General features: G+C 39.0%; 1 protein-coding gene across 2 annotated transcripts in view; it reads left to right on the forward strand.

Moving 5' to 3' along the window:
* The window catches only part of tm2d1 (TM2 domain containing 1), a 61303-nt gene extending 42483 nt beyond the window's left edge, over window positions 1-18820 (forward strand). The window contains exons 7-8 of one of the 2 annotated variants that reach the window (XR_009514753.1): window positions 8904-8962; window positions 11980-18820. The gene's annotated coding sequence lies outside the window, so the exon portion shown is untranslated. The remainder of the gene's footprint in view (window positions 1-8903; window positions 8963-11979) is intronic. The other variant, XM_059984290.1, reaches the window with a different exon arrangement.

An 18820-nucleotide genomic window follows, 5' to 3' on the forward strand; every position in this document is an offset into this window, starting at 1 on the left:
TCATGCTGTATTAGTACTCCATTAATGAAGTTGTTCTGTAGTTCTCAAACTAATGCTTGTCCAGATGACAGTGATTGATCGACAAGAAAGGAAGGAGGAAAAGTACCTGTAGAGTGAACAATTTATACCAGAATTGCAGTAATCAATACAGCACAATTATGCTTTCAAAATAATGCTCTGAGGTAATAGAATATAATGCTAGAAAATTGTACAATTGCAAGTTTTGTACTAAAAGCATATTTAACTTAGCATTATATTTGTCTTGGAAATTTCTACAACATTGATTTGTTAATGACACAATAATACCAATGTCACAACTGGAACTACTTGAACATATTTTTCTATCTTTTTTTAAACAAATGAAGGAAAGGATAGAAAAAAAACTAAAAGATGGAAAAAAAAGTAGCAAATTTGAGACAGAATGTGGATGAGAGGATTCAATGAAAGAAACATAAACCAAAGAAAAATAAGAGAAGTCTAAAATGGTAAAACATAGTAAAATATGGGAATTCAGTTGTGCTTGGATGTGGCTGTACTTGTCCTTGACAAACCAATGAGTGAATGCCGTAGCATGCTAATTTTCCTAATCTATGGAGTAAAGAACTATTAGAAGCAGTTAAATCATTGCATTGTTTTCACATGAGCATTAGAATTGTTAATTCTAATGAAGGTTCATGCTAGTTCCACATCTAGTTTTACCTTTTACCATTCAGTAGGTTGCATTCTGCAATGATAATAGAATCAATGGCTAACTATAGCAATTAATCTACATTGGTTTGTCTAAAACAGACTCTGAAAGAAAGGAGAAAGCCCAGTTGTAGAATATTAAGTACCAGAGGTTTAGAAGCCCCCTTTTTTTCTTCCTCTTAAGCATGTAACACTTGCGTCATGTCCCAACTATTATTTTTGGCAGGAAATTTATCAAAGTTGTATTTCAATGAATTTCTCCTTGTTGTTAAAATTGCTTTGCATTCTGAAGTAATTGTTTTCTATCATTAACAGTTATATGAATCGGAAAGCTGATGAAAATTACTTGAGTTCCAATAGAAATACTGTGGTAGTGATTCAACACTTACTAGTACGTAGCTTGGTTGCTTTCTTGAATGACATGTCAGGATCATAAATAACATCATTAACAATAACTCCAACTTTAGTATCCTGAGAATATTAATTATCAATCTTAAATTACATCAGCAGTAATTACTAATAACATCATAAATCTAGCAATTCCATGTTTGCAATTAAGTTCAAATGGGGAGCCTCATGGCGAGAAAGAAATTATAGTTTTGGTAATCATAACGGTGGATTGGTGCATATTTTTCGGCAGTTTGACATAAATTCATATACATACGTAGTTTATCTCTTGCTTGCAAATTAATCTTTTTGTAAATTAATAGGTAATGCTAATTAATGCATTGTTATAATTATTTTCTGATACTGTTTTAGCCCAAAATCTTCACTTTGAGGATGCTCAGTATTTTGAGTAGACAAACATTATGTAGAGCAGCAGTGTGCAAATGAGAACTTCAGAGCTGATCTGGCCTTCAGAATTGTGCAAGTTGAAAAATTGTATTTTTTACTCTCCGTGGCCCAAGGCCTAGCATCTTCCTCTCTCTGTCCAGTACCCATGCATAAGAAAGAATCGAGCACCTGTAGCCGATAGTTCTCAGTGAAATATTCATCTTGGCATCCTCCTCAGGCCCTCACAATCATTGCGATTTACAGCTGGCCCTCCTTATCTGCGGATTCCGCATGCACGGATCGGGAAAACCCGGAAGTTCTCACTCCAGCACTCGTTGTTTGAGCATGTACAGACTATTTTTTCTTGTCATTATTCCCTAAACAATACAGTATAACAATTATTTATGTAGCATTTACATTGTATTCAGTATTATAAGTAATCTAGAAATGACTTGAAGGTACAGGCAGTCCCCGGGTTATGAATGAGTTCCGTTCATGAGTCTGTCTTAAGTCGGATTTGAAGTCAGGACAGGGACATCCGGTATTATTTAGCGTCAGTTACTCAAATGTTTTTTTTTAGTATATAGTTCATATTTTACCTTTCTATGCATATAAAACACTTAAGAAACGTACGTATTTCAGTAATTAAACCACTGCATTGCTTAGTAATAATTGTAGCTTTCATCGGGGCAGGGCCTTTCACATGCTCCATTAAAATCATTCCGATCATTGACCAACTGTAGCCTAACGCCTTTCCAATGACCGATGGCGTTTCACCTCTTTCCAATTGCTTTATTTCTTCCACCTTATTTTCATTCGTGATCGTGATTGTTTTTGTGAACAGAAAAGCCACGGATTCAGAGCTGCACAGCCAGGTCCTAATGTCCACTGCACAGAGCATGTTAAATGAAGTCCAGGGTTCTGCTGGGTCCTAAAGACCTCCGTATTCAGCCAGGTTAAATAAGGGACTTGAGCATCCGCATTTTTTGATATTCGTGGGGTGTCTCGGAACCAATCTCCCGTGGATAAGGAGGGACGACTGTACTTATTTCGGGTTTATTAAAGACATGGAAGCCATTTTGAACAAACTCAGTTTGTACTGCAGATAGATTTTAAAAAAAACAATATGCCTTGCCAACTTGCCAGGCAGCATCTATAGTGAGAAGCACTGTCGACGTTTCGGGCCGAGATCCTTCAGCAGTACTAACTGAAAGGAGAGATACTAAGAGATTTAAAAGTAGTGGGGGGAGGAGGAAATGTGTAATGATAGGAGAAGACCGGAGGGGGTGGGATGAAGCTAAGAGCTGGAAAGGTGATTGGCAAAAGTAATACAGAGCTGGAGAAGGGAAAGGATCATGGGATGGGAGGCTTCAGGAGAAAGAAAGGGGGAGGGGAGCACCAGAGGGAGATGGAGAACAGGCAGGGTGATGGGCAGAGAGAGAGAAAAAAAAACAAACAACCAGATATGTCAGGGATGGGGTAAGAAGGGGAGGAATGGCATTAACGGAAGTTAGAGAAGTCAATATTCATGCCATCAGGTTGGAGGCTACCCAGTCGGTATAAAAGGTGTTGTTCCTCCAACCTGAGTGTGGATTCATCTTGACAGTAGAGGAGGCCATGGACAGACATATCAGAATGGGAATGGGACGTGGAATTGAAATGTGTGGCCACTGGGAGATCCTGCTTTCTCTGGCAGATGGAGCGTAGGTGTTCAACGAAACGGTCTGCAAGTCTGCGTCGGGTCTCACCAATATATAAAAGGCCACACCGGGAGCACTGGATGCAGTATACCACACCAGCTGACTCACAGGTGAAGTGTCGCCTCACGTGGAGGGACTGTTTGGAGCCCTGAAGTAATTCTCCTTTGGCTTCTCAACTTCCTCCAAACCAAGAGTGTAGCCATGGGCACCCGCATGTGTCCCAGTTATGCCTGACTTTTTGTTGGCTTTGTGGAACAGTCCATGTTCCAAGCCTATACGGGTATCCATCTCTCTCTTTTCCTTCGCTACATCAACGACTGCATTGTCTCTGCTTCCTGTACACATGCTGAGCTTGTTGACTTCATTAACTTTGCCTTCAACTTTCACCCTGCCCTCAAATTTACCTGGTCCATTTCTGACACCTCCCTCCCCTTTGTTGATCTTTCTGTCTCCATGTCTGGAGACAGTCTATCTACTGATATCTACTATAGCCTACAGACTCTTACAGCTACCTGGACTATTCCTCTTCCCACCTTGTCTCTTACAAAAATGCTATCTCCTCTCACAATTCCTCCATCTCCGCTGCATCTGCTCTCAGGATGAGGCTTTTCATTTCAGGATGAAGGAGATGCCTTCCTTTTTTAAACAAAGGGGTTTCCCTTCTTCCACCATCAACTCTGCTCTCAAACACATCTCTCCCATTTCCCACACATCTCCCTCACCCCATCCGCCCGCCACCCCACTCAGGATAGGGTTCCCCTTATCCTCACCTACCACCCCACCAGTCTCCAGGTCCAACATATAATTCTCCTTAACTTCCAACAGGATCCCACTACCAAGCACATCTTTCCCTTCCCCTCCCCCCCTTCTGCTTTCCGCAGGGATCGCTCCCTACGCGAATTCCTTGTCCACTTGTCTCCCTCTCTTCCCACCGATCTCCCTCCTGGCACTTATCCTTGTAAGCGGAACAAGTGCTACACCTGCCCTTACACTTCCTCCCTCACCACCATTATTCAGGGCCCCAGACAGTTCTTCCAGGTGAGGCGACACCTCACCTGTGAGTTGGCTAGTGTGGTATACTGCGTCCAGTGCTCCTGGTGTGGCCTTTTATATATTGGTGAGACCCGACGCAGTCTGGGAGACCATTTCGCTGAACACCTACGCTGGGTCTGCCAGAGAAAGCAGGATCTCCCAGTGGCCACACATTTTAATTCCATGTCCATTCCCATTCTGATATGTCTATCCATGGCCTCCTCTACTGTCAAGATGAATCCACACTCAGGTTGGAGGAACAACACCGGCTGGGTAGCCTCCAACCTGATGGCATGAACATTGACTTCTCTAACTTCTGTTAATGCTCCTCCTCCCCTTCTTACCCCATCCCTGACATACTTAGTTGTTTGTTTTTTTTCTCTCTCTCTCTGCCCATCACCCTGCCTGTTCTCCATCTCCCTCTGGTGCTCCCCCCTCCCACTTTCTTTCTCCCGAGGCCTCCTATCCCATGATCCTTTCCGTTCTCCAGCTCTGTATCACTTTTGCCAATCACCTTTCCAGCTCTTAGCTTCATCCCACCCCCTCCGGTCTTCTCCTATCATTTCGCATTTTCCCCTCCTCCTCCTACTTTCAAATCTCTCAGTATCTCTCCTTTCAGTTAGTCCTGATGAAGGGTTTCGGCCCGAAAAGTCGACAGTGCTTCTCCCTATAGATGCTGCCTGGCCTGCTGTGTTCTACCAGCATTTTGTGTGTGTTGTTTGAATTTCCAGCATCTGCAGATTTCCTTGTGTTTGCCTTGACTACTTGCCAAGTGTAATACAGAATTTGATGTGCCCCTATCTATGCTGTTGTAATACAGTTACATGGGAAATGTCGTGTCCAAGGAACACACTGTAAAATATCATTTGGATAATTACACTGCCATGTTGTTTACTTAGTACTGCCCCACTAAGTACTTTTGGTATAGCACTCCTAGTCTGTGGGAAACAAACTTCACTTTAAAAACAAAACACGAAAAGCCATAAGGAAGAATAATAAGACCATAAGATATAGGAGCAGAAGTAGGCCATTCAGCCCATGGAGTCTGCTCCACCATTCAAACATGGGCTGATCCAATTCTTCCAGTCATTCCCACTCCTCTGCCTCTCCCCATACCCCTTGATGTCCTGGCTAATCAAGAACCTATCTATCTCTGCCTTAAATGTACCCAATGACTTGGCCTCCACAGCCGCTCATGGCAACAAATTCCACAGATTTACCACCCTCTGACTAAAGTAATTTCTCCGCATCTCTGTTCTAAATGTGCGTTCTTCAATTCTGAAGTTGTGCCCTCTTGTCCTGCATTCCCCTAACACGGGAAATAACTTTGCCGTATCTAATCTGTTCAGGCCTTCTAACATTCTGAATGTTTCTATGAGGTCCCCCCCCTCATTCTCCTGAACTCCAGGGAATAGAGCCCGAGCTGCCAGACATTCCTCATACAGTAACTCTTTCATTCCTGGAATCATTCTCATGAATCTTCTCTGAACCCTCTCTAATGTCAGTATATCCTTTCTAAAATAAGGAGCCCAAAACTGCACACAATGCTCCAAGTGTGGTCTCATGAGTGTCTCATAGAGGCTCAACATCACATCTTCGCTCTCATATTCTATACCTCTAGAAATGAATGCCAACATTGCATTTGCCTTCTGCACCACCAACTCAACCTGGAGGTCAACCTTTAGGGCATTCTGCACAAGGTCTCCCAAGTCCCTTTGCATCTCTGCATTTTGAATTCTCTCCCCATCTAAATAATAATCTGCACGTTTATTTCTTCCACCAAACTGCATGATCATACACTTTCCAACATTGTATTTCATTTGCCACTTCTTTGTCCATTCCCCTTAACTATCTACGTCTCTCTGCAGGCTCTCTGTTTCCTCAACACTACCCGCTCCTCCACCTATGTTTGTATCATTGGCAAATTTAGTCACAAATCCATTAATCCCGTAGTTCAAATCATTGACGTACGTTGTAAAAAGCAGTAGTCCCAATATCAACCCCTGTGGAAATCCACTGCTAACTGGCAGCCAGCCAGAATAGGATTTCTTTATTCCCACTCTGTTTTCTGCCAATCAGCCAATGCTCCAACCACGCAGGTAACTCCCCTGTAATTCAATGGGGTCTTATCTTGCTCAGCAGTCTCATATGCGGCACCTTGTCAAAGACCTTCTGAAAATCCAAGTACACCACATCTACTTCATCTCCTTTGTCTGCTCTGCTTGTAATTCCCTCAAAAATTGCAGTAGGTTTGTCAGGCAGGATTTTCCTTTCAGAAAACCATGCTGGCTTTTGCCCATCTTGTCATGTGCCTCCAGGTACACTGTAATCTCATCCTTAACAATCAATTTCAACAACTTCCCAACAACTGATGTCAGACTAACAGGTCTATAGTTTCCTTTCTGCTGCCTCCCACCCTTCTTAAATAGTGGAGTAACATTTGCAATTTTCCAGACATTCAGTACAATGCCAGAATCTATCAATTCTAAAAAGATTGTTGTTAATGCCTCTGCAATCTCTCCAGCTACTTCCTTCAGAACCCGAGGTTGCATTCCATCAGGTCCAGGTGATTTATCCACCCTCAGAACATTAAGCTTCCTGAGCACTTCCTCAGTCGTAATTTTCACTTGCACATACTTCACTTCCTTGATACTCTTGAATGTCTGGTATACTGCAGATGTATTCCACTGTGAAGACTGATGCAAAATACTCAATCAGTTCCTCTGCCATCTCTGCGTTTCTCATTACAATATCTCCAGTGTCATTTTCTATTGGTCCTATATCTACCCTCAACTCATCTTTTCCTTCCTAATGACCTTCTTAGTTTCTTTCTGCAAGTTTTTATAAGCTTCCCAGTCCACTATCTTCCCACTGGCTTTGGTTTCCTTGTATGTCTCTCTTTTGCTTTACTTTGGCTCTGACTTGTCAGCCACAGTAATGTCCTCCTTCCATTTGAAAATTTCTTATTTGGAATGTATCTATCATGCACTTCCCTCTGTTTTTTACAGAAGCTCCAGCCATTGCTGTGCTGCTGTCCTTCCTGCTAGTGTCCCTTTCCAATCAACCTTGGCCAGTTCCCCTCTCATGCCATTGTAATTTCCTTTATTCCACTAAGTACTGACATATTGGAATTTAGTTTCTCCTTAAATTTCAAAGTGATCTCAATCATATTGTTACTTAAGGGTTCCCTAGCCTTGAGCTCACTTATCACCTCTGGATCATTGCACAATGCCCAATCCTGCACAGCTGATCCCCTAGTGGGCTTAACAACAAGCTGTTCTTAAAAAGCCATCCATTAGACATTCTACAAATTTTTGAGGTCCATTACTGGTCTGGTTTTCCCAATCCACTTTCATGTTAAAATTCCCAGCGATTATTATGACATTGCCCATCTGACACACCATTTCTATCTCCTACTATAATTTGTAGTCCACATCCCGGCTACTGTTTGGAGGCCTGTATACAAATGCCATTAGGGTCCTTTTACCCTTGCCATTTCTTAACTCTAATATTAAGTCAGCATTATTGCACTTGTTATCACGTGGCACAGGCAGCAATCCTGAGATTGCTACTCTGGAGGTCCTACTTTTCAGCTTCCTACCCAACTTCCTGAATTCTCTCTTCAGGATCTCCTCCTATCTACCTCCTCCTTTCTACCTATATGATTGGTACCACCATGTACCAAGACTTCTAGCTGTTCACCTTCTCCCTTTAGAATACTCTGCACCCGATCCGAGACATCTGTACCCTGGCACCTGGGAGAGAACATACCATGCGGGTATCTCTATCCTGTCTCCTGTCTGTTCCCCTCACTATTGAATCTCCTATGACTACCACATTCCTCATCTTCTTCCCTCCTCTGTGCACCGCAAAACCAGGCTAAGTGCCAGAGACCCGCTTGCTGTGTTCATCCTCTGTCAGGTCACCACCCCCCCCCCCCCCCAACAGCATCCAAAATGAGATAACGATTCTGAGTGGGATGGCCAGAGGGTGCTCTCTACTATCTGAGCTCTTCCCTGACAGTCCCCCACTTGTCTAACTCCTGGGTGACTAACTCCTTGTAGATCCTGTTCATATCCTGCTCACTTTCCTTAATAAGCTGCAGGTCATCAAGCCACAGCTCCAGATCCCTAACGTGGTCTCTCAGAAGCTGCATCTTGGTGCACCTGGTGCAGATGAAGCCAGTTATTTGCAGATTATGGCCATTTTATTCACATTTGCTCAACCTGGGAGAGGACTGTGTGCTGATAGTCAGCCAATGAGAAAACAGTATACAAATTGTGTCTCAGCTAATGAGTGCATGTAGTCATTGTTGAGGAATTCAATAATATTTTCTGGCGTGTACTTATAGGCCAGGCTATGTTAATTGGAGGGAAAAGAGTTGGCACCATTACTAGAACCAGCATATACGTGCAATCTTAAGGAAAGTGTACCAGCATCTTTTTTTTTTTAAAAGGTTTGACTTGTCACTGTATGCACAAACAAACTTTATACAGTTGAAAATATCCTAACTGGCTGCATCATGGTCTGGTATGGCAGTTTGAATGTACAGAAATGTAAGATGCTGTATATATTTTTTAAAAAAAACTCTTCTCAGTCCAATACATCTTCTCCCCGCCATTGGTAGTATCTACATGAGGTAATGCCTCAAGTAGGCAACATCTATCATCAAAGATCCACACCATTAAAGCCATGCACTTGTTTTTACAGCTACAAACCGACATGAGGTACAAAAGTCTGAGGTCTCATACTGCCATGTTCAAGAACAGGTACTTCTCTTCAACCATTCAGTTCTTGAACCAACTGGTAAAACCTAAATCATTACAGTTTAGCAACACTAGGATCACTTTGTACTGAAATGGACTCTTTGTTCTAATTGTGTCCTTTTGTGTCACTTGTTCCTTTTTGTGTGATTGCTACTTTGATTCTTCTTTCTGCCTTGCTGCTGCAAGTCAGCTTTTCATTGCACTTGTGTGTACATGTACTTGTGGATATGGTATTAAACTAAACTTTGAATGTTACCCTTCAGTTAGCTTATCAAAACAATATACTGTATAAAGAACAAAGGACCATATTTGCAAAATTGTAAGTATTGCCCTAACTGATGATCAGATCTGAGGGAAGGATGAGAATTAAAAAACAGTGAATTCTTCAGAGAAAATATATTTAACTTCAAATAATATTTAAATATCGAAACTGTTGAGGAAGTATCACTGGATGTGGCACTACAAAATTTTCAGCAGTAGGTGACATTGACCATTACTGATAATGGAGAATTGTATCACTTTGCTTTGATGTTCTGTGGAAAGGCAGGACTATTAAGATCCTTGGAGTAGGGGTGGGGTACTGTTGCCCAGAAGCTGAAGTGGAATGGCCACATATTCCTTCCAAGCCACAGACTTACCTTTTCACTTCCAAAACATTCCACAAACCGTGAGTTAAATGATATTCACTTCACTTGCGTATAAAGTGTAAGACAAATATTCAGAAAATTCTGCACCTTTCAGATATTTAACCTAAGTTGATCTGTGTCCTACTCACAGTTGGCACAGAGTGGCTGCATTGAAGAAAGCAGCGCTTACGGGTTCAAAGAGTTTTAAGAAATTAAATTTGAATGTCAGGCATACAGATGAACATAGATTGCCCAAGTCTCCTGGAACTCCTGACTTTATCTTTCAGATTGTCTTATTAAATGTATCAGCATCTTTGACATATCTGCAACTTCTACCAGCTGGTAGGCTATAAGCAGATAAGAGCATCAACACTTCCATATTCAATTCATAGTCATAAATATCCAACCTTGGAATTACAGAACTTACATTTATAGTGCCTTCTAAAAGTATTCTGCCCTCAACTCTTTGTTCACATAAGTGAGTATTATTACCAGTGATTTTGATCAATTTAACTGATTTTTTAATTTGTGAATCACAAGTTTCTTTTTCCACATTAGAGCCTAAAAAATTGAGAAAATTTTAAAGCATGAAAAACTAAATGATCAATAAACTGAAATGTCAACAGTTTAAAAGTGTTCACCTTAGTTGAACCAGCTATCACAGCCAGTAGTCGTTTTGGAAAAGACTTTAGTAGCTTTTCACAATGTAATGGAGCAAGATTTGCCCATTCCTCCTTGCAAAGTTGTATAAGCTGTGCCAGGTTAGTTGGGCAGTGACAGTGGACAGCAATCTTGAGGTCTTGCCAGGGATGTTCAATCGGGTTAAGGTCAGGACTCTGACTGGGCCACTCAAGGACATCAATTTTCTTCATTTGAAGCCACTCCATGTTTGCTCTGGCAGTGTGCTTTAGGTCATTGTGCTGCTGAAAGGCAAGCTTCCTCCCCAGATTAAACTTTCTGGTAGAGGCTAGCAGGTTTTTATCCAGGATCTCTCTGTATTTAGCAACATTCATCTTCCCATCAATCCTGACCAGATTTCCAGATTCTCCCAACCCAAGACTTTCTTCCACATCTTGACAGTATCTTCTAAGTGACACTTTGCAAAATCTTTATGAGCAAGTATATGCTATTTCTTAACCAGTCTCTCTTCCTTGCCACTCTTCCATACCCTTTCTGTGCAGGGTCTTAAAGATTGTGGAGCCATGAACTTCATCTCCAGTTGCAGTTATTGACTTTGGCAGCTCAATCAGAGTGACTTTTGGTCATATTGGCCTCTCTTCGAAGTACAATTCTTCTCTGGTGACTAAATTTAGAGGAAAGCCTGAGCTAGCCGTGTGGCCGTGATTTCATATTTTTTACACAGTGAATTGCACTGAACTCCAAATGTTCAGTGCCTTTAAGAAAGTCTTGTACCCTTCCCAAGTCTTGTGCTTCTCTATTATCATTTCCCTGACTTGCCTTGAATGCTCTTTTGTCTTCATTTTGGTTTGGTCTGTTGAAAATCTACCATACTGTTGAACCTTGGGGGTATTTTTTCCAGGTGATCTTCCAATTTTCTGCATCAACAAATTAGGCCAGTTGGTAAGGTAATATACAGTAGTGAATCTGAAGAAAGTTAGCTTAGAAATTACAAAGTGGATTAATACTTCATTTGCTTCACTATTTTGGTTTTTAGTTTTTAATAAATTGTTGACAAGTTTTGGTATTTTTCTTTTGATTTCACAGTGCATAATGTTTTGTAGACTGGCTCAAAATATCTTACTTCAGTATATTTTAAATTTAGAAAATGTGGCATTAAAATATGAAAATCATTGTGGGGGGCTGAGTACTTTTTCAAGGCATTGCATTAAATGAAAATCCTGGAACCCCCAGCCTGACAGCAGAGTGGGTGTATCCTCACCTCCTGCAGCAAAGGTGGATGGCTCAGAGCCACCTCCTTGAGGACAGAATGCAAGCAGACAATAAACATAGATCTCGCCAGAAATACTTGCATGCTCTGAATTAAAGAATAGATATTCATCTTTTCAGAAAATTTATCTGTAGGGTTTGTAATGCTCACAATGATCAGTGCTACATTTCATCCTTGCAGACATAATACAGAATATCTCATTACACTCGCAGTATGTGTCATAGATTTACTGATTTCCAAGGATTTCGTAACGGACAATGAGATATTCATAATGTATCCATATTTGCCTCTAATTTTAGTTTTTCAAATCTGAGTGCTACTGTTGAGTTCAATTGTGGTGAGCAATGTCTTTATATGTCTGTTCATCCATTTCAAGTCATAGTCTGTGGTGCTATTTTGCTGGCTATTTAATTCTTGTTGATTTTTTAGATATTTTTGATTTTTAATCTGAAATACAGACTTATGTTCTATCTTTTAATTCACAGAGGAAGCCTGTCAAGGAAATAAGGACGCAGTATGAGCCTTGCATGTGTATCAGTGGCAAAAGCTTCAGACAACTTGATGGAATGAAGATTTAAGAACAACGATTGGTGTACATAAAGCAAACAATATAGGAGTTGAACAGCTTTCTTTCCCAGTGATGAGCCCCCTGGAAACCAACAGTATGGCTGCCTGCAAATAGATCAATCAGACTGCATATATTCTTAATCTTTGGTATTTTGTTCCGAAAGCCTTTATTTATTGTGTTTGAAACAGTTCCACTTACAGTGAGGCCTTACGAATCTCACATATCTTCTGATCATTACTGCATTAAGTGAATTAGGTGTTAGCCTGTGTGTGGTACCACTCTCCCTCTGAGCCACAATATTCACTTTTAGCATCTAACCCAAACTTTTCCATAATACTGAAGAGATGCAGCACTTTTGTATATTATACCTTTTGGCTAAATCATTAAGCCAGTTGAATTAAAAGGTCCCGTGATGCAACTCATTGCAGAGATGAGCATTTCCTTTTGAGTTGGTCAGTAATGAACTGAAGCAGATTATATCCAGTCATTACTTCATTATCGTTCTTCAGCCTCTTGCTGATGCAAAATTTCTGCTACCTTTACTAGATTCTAAGTGAGCACACTTCCGAAGTACTTTATTGGAAGTATCATACTTTAAGATGTTTGAGACGTGAATTTGTAAAGGAATTCAGTATCAATAAAATCTAATAGCTATATGTACTTAACAGTAATGGGAAGCTGATCAATTGCAGTGGTAATTTTTTTTTAAAAAAAAAGCATTGACATTCAGTTCAAAAAGGAATAAGTCATCCAAACTTGTATAAAATATTTAAGTATTTATTTTTAGTTTAGCCGATCCTTTCTGGAATTTGGTTTTATTGCTAGTTAATAGTTTTTTTTCTTGAAACAAGAAAAGCTACATAAATATCTTCAGGCTAGCAGGTCGATGAAAAGTTTGAAGTAAACACTTAGACATTTTCATTTTTCTGGGTTCTTCCCATAGCAATTTGCAATGAAGTTCCCACCAGGTCACTGATTTCCAGTGAGAGTGAACTTTTTTCCTATATAAAGTGGAAATTTGTACTGCCTGCTAAAGCTTTCTAAAAATAGTGAGACTGATTATTTGGACTTTCAGAAAGTTTACAAAGTTTGCCACTTCACCATAAAGCCAGGGTAGAATATTATGCAGAATGAATAAATATTCTTTTTATGTTTTTAAAAAAAGAGCAATATTAAATTAAAGAGGAAGTTCAAGCCTGATGGAGAGCAATGTTTGTATCCTAGGAGTCAATTAACTTAATTTTGACACTGATTATAATCTTACATGAATTACTTTGAAAATAATATTGCTAGAATGCAACAGAAGATTTCTAATTTAATTTATGTGCTTCTTACAATTCATAGCTGCAGAAAGGTTAATACTTAAATGTATGATGGCTTTCAGAAGTTATTGAGTTGTAATTTCAGAAAAAAAATCCTGAACTATGTGTGAATGTTATATTCAAATTCAAAAGTCTGATCAGAATCTTAAAACTATATATAGTAGTCAATAGATTTTTGGATATTAAAAGAATCAAGGAATATGTGGTTATTATAAGAAAGTGGCACACAAATAAACCATTAGCCATGATACAATTCAATGGCATAGCAGGTGTGTAGTTTGAAATGGTTTTTACTCCTATTATTTATGTATTTAAGTACTAAAAATTTGCAGTCAATAATTGTAGATACATATAGCTTAATACACAAGTAAATGAAATTGTGCAGTATGATTTCAGAATAGCAGTAAAAGAAACTCAGAATCCTCACAATAAACATGGATCTTGGTTCCTTTAATCAATAGGGTGCCATTGTACAGTTAAAGTAGAGTAATGAAATGTTTAAGGTATGTGAGAACAACAAGCCAGAAAACCAATAGTTTAAAAAAAAAACTATTTGCTAAATGTCGGCAGCCATGGTTCATTATTTCTTCTTGCACATTTGTGCATGTTATGCTTGTAATTTCTGTCCTTTGTTGCCCATCATTGGAACGACATTGCATCATTTTATGATTTTACTTGACACTAAACAGAGCATACTGTTTCAGAATTTGCTTCTGCAGTGTTTCTAAAATCTTCATTTAGCCGTCTCCTTTCCCACTTTTATTTTGTACCTTGAGATAGTACAGACTCTGCAGTAGTAATCATGTCATAACTAGCGTAATTCCCCGCCCGCTCACTAAATCTAACAGCAGTGTTATGGTATATGAGCATCTGTAATTTAATGATGAAATCCAAAGTTGCTCTTGGCGATTCAATGGATCTTAACAAGCAGGGCAACTTGCAATCTTCTCCATTATAATCAAGGGAGGTCTGAGGTTAGTTTAAGCTATTAACAAAGTGGTGCCCCATGCATTTTTCTTGGAATAGTCATGCAATGAAGAGCAATTCCACAGTGCTTCTGGAGTGTTGCAATCCATGGCGATTCAGGGCTTAGTTCTTTAGCCACTGGCCGGAAGTTGCTCAGAAGCACTGGATGGTGACTCCCTCTGATAGAGAGCAGGCAGGCTCTTGCCCACCTGTAGTTTTTTTACTTGAAGATTGTCATGATTACATCATGTAAGGTTCCCTGGTTTTTCCTCTTCCCAGATGTAGGCATTAAGTTTGAGGGTTCATAACTGAAGCTCTTTGGGTGTGAGTTTAATCATTTTTGTGGCGATGCCACCTACTCCCAGGGCTTGCTATCTTTTTATTTGGAATATATCCATCCAGATGACTTGTTGATAAGGAGTGGCAACAATGGTGGCCTGGATATGTTGTGGCAAGAGGAAGTCAAGAATGCATTAATCAAGGACAGATATATTTGGTGAGATACTAAAAGTATTCATTTCCAGCAGGTATTGCTAATACTATTCATTGAATGATGAAAAGGGTATTTGAAGACATCTGGTGCCGAAGTCATGGTCTACTGGACATAGCCTACACAGAGGAAGGAGTGCATCATTCTACAGATTGCCCATTTGCCGCTTTGTGACCCATCTATGATGGAGCACAGTTCCCATGTTAGCCTCATTCGGCATCTCAGAACCCAAACACAAGAGTAGAAGCAAGTCATTCTCGATCCCAAGGGGCTGCAAAAAAAAAGAAACCCTTCCAGCCATCAAGCATCTTGAAAATCCAATGCTTAACATCATGAGTATAATATTATGTTAATGCACAATTACAGGTTAACAAAGTACCTGCCTCCACAAAAGCAATTTTATGCATATATTATGATTTTCGCATAAATAATTCAAAATATATTCTTTTAAAAGTTTACTTATATCTGGGCTTTCTTAAAATAGAGCACATGTTTCAATCTTAGAATCTTTAAAAAGTTTAGTCAAATTTTGAGCTATATTTTCAGGTATGCCTTTGTTAGAATTCATTAATGCTCTTTCTGTTCAGTTAGCTTGATGAGTCCCAAATGCTGGACATTCAACTCATGACCAATTGAAGTAGCCATCAGAAAAGTAAGCATCACGATCGACCACCAGGTTGTTGAAGGAAATGTTTTTAAAATTACTACCAAGCTCCCTTTCTTTACCATTACTCTTAAAATCTAAACAAGTATGTTTTGTAATCATAACCAGCTCAACCTTTACACTATTTGGTTCAATTCCACAACCATCTATGTTCTGTAGATTTTCTGATGTTAACTTGTGCCTGAGCCATACAATTTTCCCCTTCATATGGTTACAGAGACAAACATCAACAGTTTAGTTAGCTTTGGCATAGGATTCAATGACATTTTCTCATCTCTAACTTGGTATTTGTTGTAAAGCTCACAAGCATAGCTAATAGATTCATAAAACAATTCATAGAAATAATAGACAATTTCGCTCTCAAGTCTTCTCGGCCACTCAATAAAATCCATGCTAAATCAATCTTGGCCTCACTTCCTAATGTTTTCCCCTCCCTCACTATCATATGCCAGTTATTTCCATTGTAGTTCAAATGTCCTTTAATCTCAACCTTAAAAATATGTTCATTCACTCCACCTTGATTGTCTTCTGAGAGTGAATTACAAAGATTTGCTACCTTTTGAAAGAATAAATTCTTCCTCTGTTCCTACTTTTTCATATACTCGCTTCCCCAGTTCTGGTTACAGGCTCTCTATATGTTAATGATACCTGACTTACGGACAGTCCTAAATATTATTAAATTCCGAAGTCTTGCTCAGTCGTATATGCATTCATTCCCATCTTTGTGCAAAGTTAACTTCTGGACATCTGTAAAATGGAACCTGTTCATTACCTGGGAATGTCCTGTAACTAGACTGTATTAAGCATTTTCTCAGCATCCATCTTGTCAATTCCCCTTGAAATCTTGTATACTTCAATAAGGAAATCACTCATTCTTCTACATTCAAAGGGGTATAGCCTCAATCTGCTCAATCTTTCTTCATAGCAACCCCTTCAACCAACTCAATGAATCTTCCTTACACAGCCTTCTAAGACAATATATCATTCCTTAAACATGGAAATAAACACTATGAGTATTTGAGGTAATGTCTCACCGGGAGTAAATTTACAGGTTGTAAAGTTACTTCTATGTTCCATACCATGTATTAAAGCCAGCTTTCAATTAGCCTTCCTAATTACTTGCTATATCTGAATGCTAACTTTTCATATTTTGTATATCAATATTTTGTAGTCTGGTCCTGTCTAAATTTGCTTTCACATTACTTCTTCCAAAGAGGATAATTTCACATGATACTCCATCTGCCAACTTCTTCCCCATTCACGTAACCAGTTTCCTTTTGCAAACTTCTAGAGTCCTTCAAATAGCTAGCTTTTTTTTTTGTTTCAACAGAACATCCCAAATGATGTTTTGTGCACCACACTGCGTAGTAGTTAATGATGTTAATACAGCTCAGAGTGTTCAAGTGGTCAGAATTCAATTCCAGGGCCATCTGTAAGAAGTTTGTCTGTTCTTCCCAATAACCACCTGGGTTTCCTCCGAGGCTCCGGTTTCCTCCCACAGTCCAATGATGTTCCAGTTCGTTGATTGATTGATCATTGTAATTTAACTTGTGACTATAGTCTGGCATTAATATGTGGCTTTTTGGAAAGAAAGAGCATGTTCTGTGCTCCATCTCTAAATAAGTAAATAAACAACCAAGCACGTTTGTTTACTGGTCTTTCTATTCAAGTCATTAATATAATTTGAAAATATTTGTGCCCGACACTAATTTCTGTGGCACCCCAGAAATTACTGAATGACAATCTGAAAATGACCTAGGCATCCTGATTCTCTGTTGCTGTTAGTCCTCCATGTCTGTGAATATACTACCCCAAGTCTTGTGCCCAGTTGAACTATAACCTTTAGACTCTAAACTAACCTTTATTACTTCATTGAAGGCGTTCTGGAAACCTAAATGCACCACTGGTCTTGTTTATCCACCTTCTTTATTCCATTCACAGGGAACTCCAGTGAATTTGTCAAACATGATTTCCCTTTCATAAAGACATGTTGACTTGATTCTATAATGATTTTCTAAACATTTTACAATTATCTAATTAATGGATCACGGTATTTTTGCAATGACAGGTGTCATACTAACTGGCCTACAGTTTCCTGCTTTTTTTTCTCCTCTTTGAACAACCGTATTATATTTGTAGTTGTCGTCTGGGAGTTTTAATTTGCTGATTTACCTGTGATCAAAAAGTGTTTGCACTGAAATATTTAGATGAGATCAAGATATTTTTGCCTTTGAAATTCTCACAATGTCTTTTTTGAATATGGCCTTTTAAAGAGTTTGGTCCTTCTTTTACAGTTTCAACATTGAACTCCTGTAAAGGCTGCAGCTCTTCATGTTTTACTTATGGTTTAATACTCATTCAAAGTAATAGAACGTTATGAAAATTCAGTAACCTCATTGCATCACTTAAGGCACTGATTCCTGGCTGAGTCCCAGATTCTTTAAGTACCAAAGAGGAATCGTAAAGAACATTCACAAATGAATATTATCATTTAAAAATAATTGTACTTTAATATACAGTATCAGTAACATTTTTTCAGATTTTTTTTGTCTTGTGTAAGTTGATAGCTTCTCAAAAATTACAAATGTTACAATTTTATGTTTTAGTGTAAGAGGAGATAGAAATCAGAGGCTAATTATATTTCATTGTATACACTTCGTATTTTGAGAAAAAACTGATCTGCCTCAGAAATCAAGCAAATATTAATGATTCCAAGATGGTGATCATTATTCACAGTCATTGCTGGTTGATTTATTAACTGACATTTAAACAATTTATCACTATTTGGTTTCTGGTTCCACCCATTCTCCAGAGGGAAACAATTTGAAGTCTTGCAGTTAATAACTTCTAATTTTAGAGGCAGCAGTTGAGGATAAGATACTGAGGGGCATTATAGAGGTTTTGTATTTCGCTGTTGTGAATTGTTTTATTAGCTGGGTAGGTTGTGGAGAACTAACTTTAAATACTACACAAATACTGACAACAATTGAGGACAATAAAAATGAATTGTCTTGGAAAACTTTTTGTGGTGATGATTAAGCTGTATGATGTTTCAGTCAATTCATGTAACTTAAGGAGCAATAGTTTAAAAAGAAAAGTAGTTCCTCTCCTTGGTTAGTGAAATGTCATTCAGGAAGTTTTTTTCTGAACAATCTTGCCTGGTTTACTTTATATTGGAAGCTGAGATGTTCATTAACACAGCAGCAAGAAGCTGGAGCAGCATGCCTAAGCTTTGGTGGTTATGCAGAAAAGTTACTTTATGAATTAATAGTGACTGGCAAATATAATAAAATAAGTGAATTTTAATTAACCTACA

Source organism: Hypanus sabinus, chromosome 11 (assembly GCF_030144855.1).
Source record: "Hypanus sabinus isolate sHypSab1 chromosome 11, sHypSab1.hap1, whole genome shotgun sequence".
Taxonomy (NCBI): Eukaryota; Metazoa; Chordata; class Chondrichthyes; order Myliobatiformes; family Dasyatidae; genus Hypanus; species Hypanus sabinus.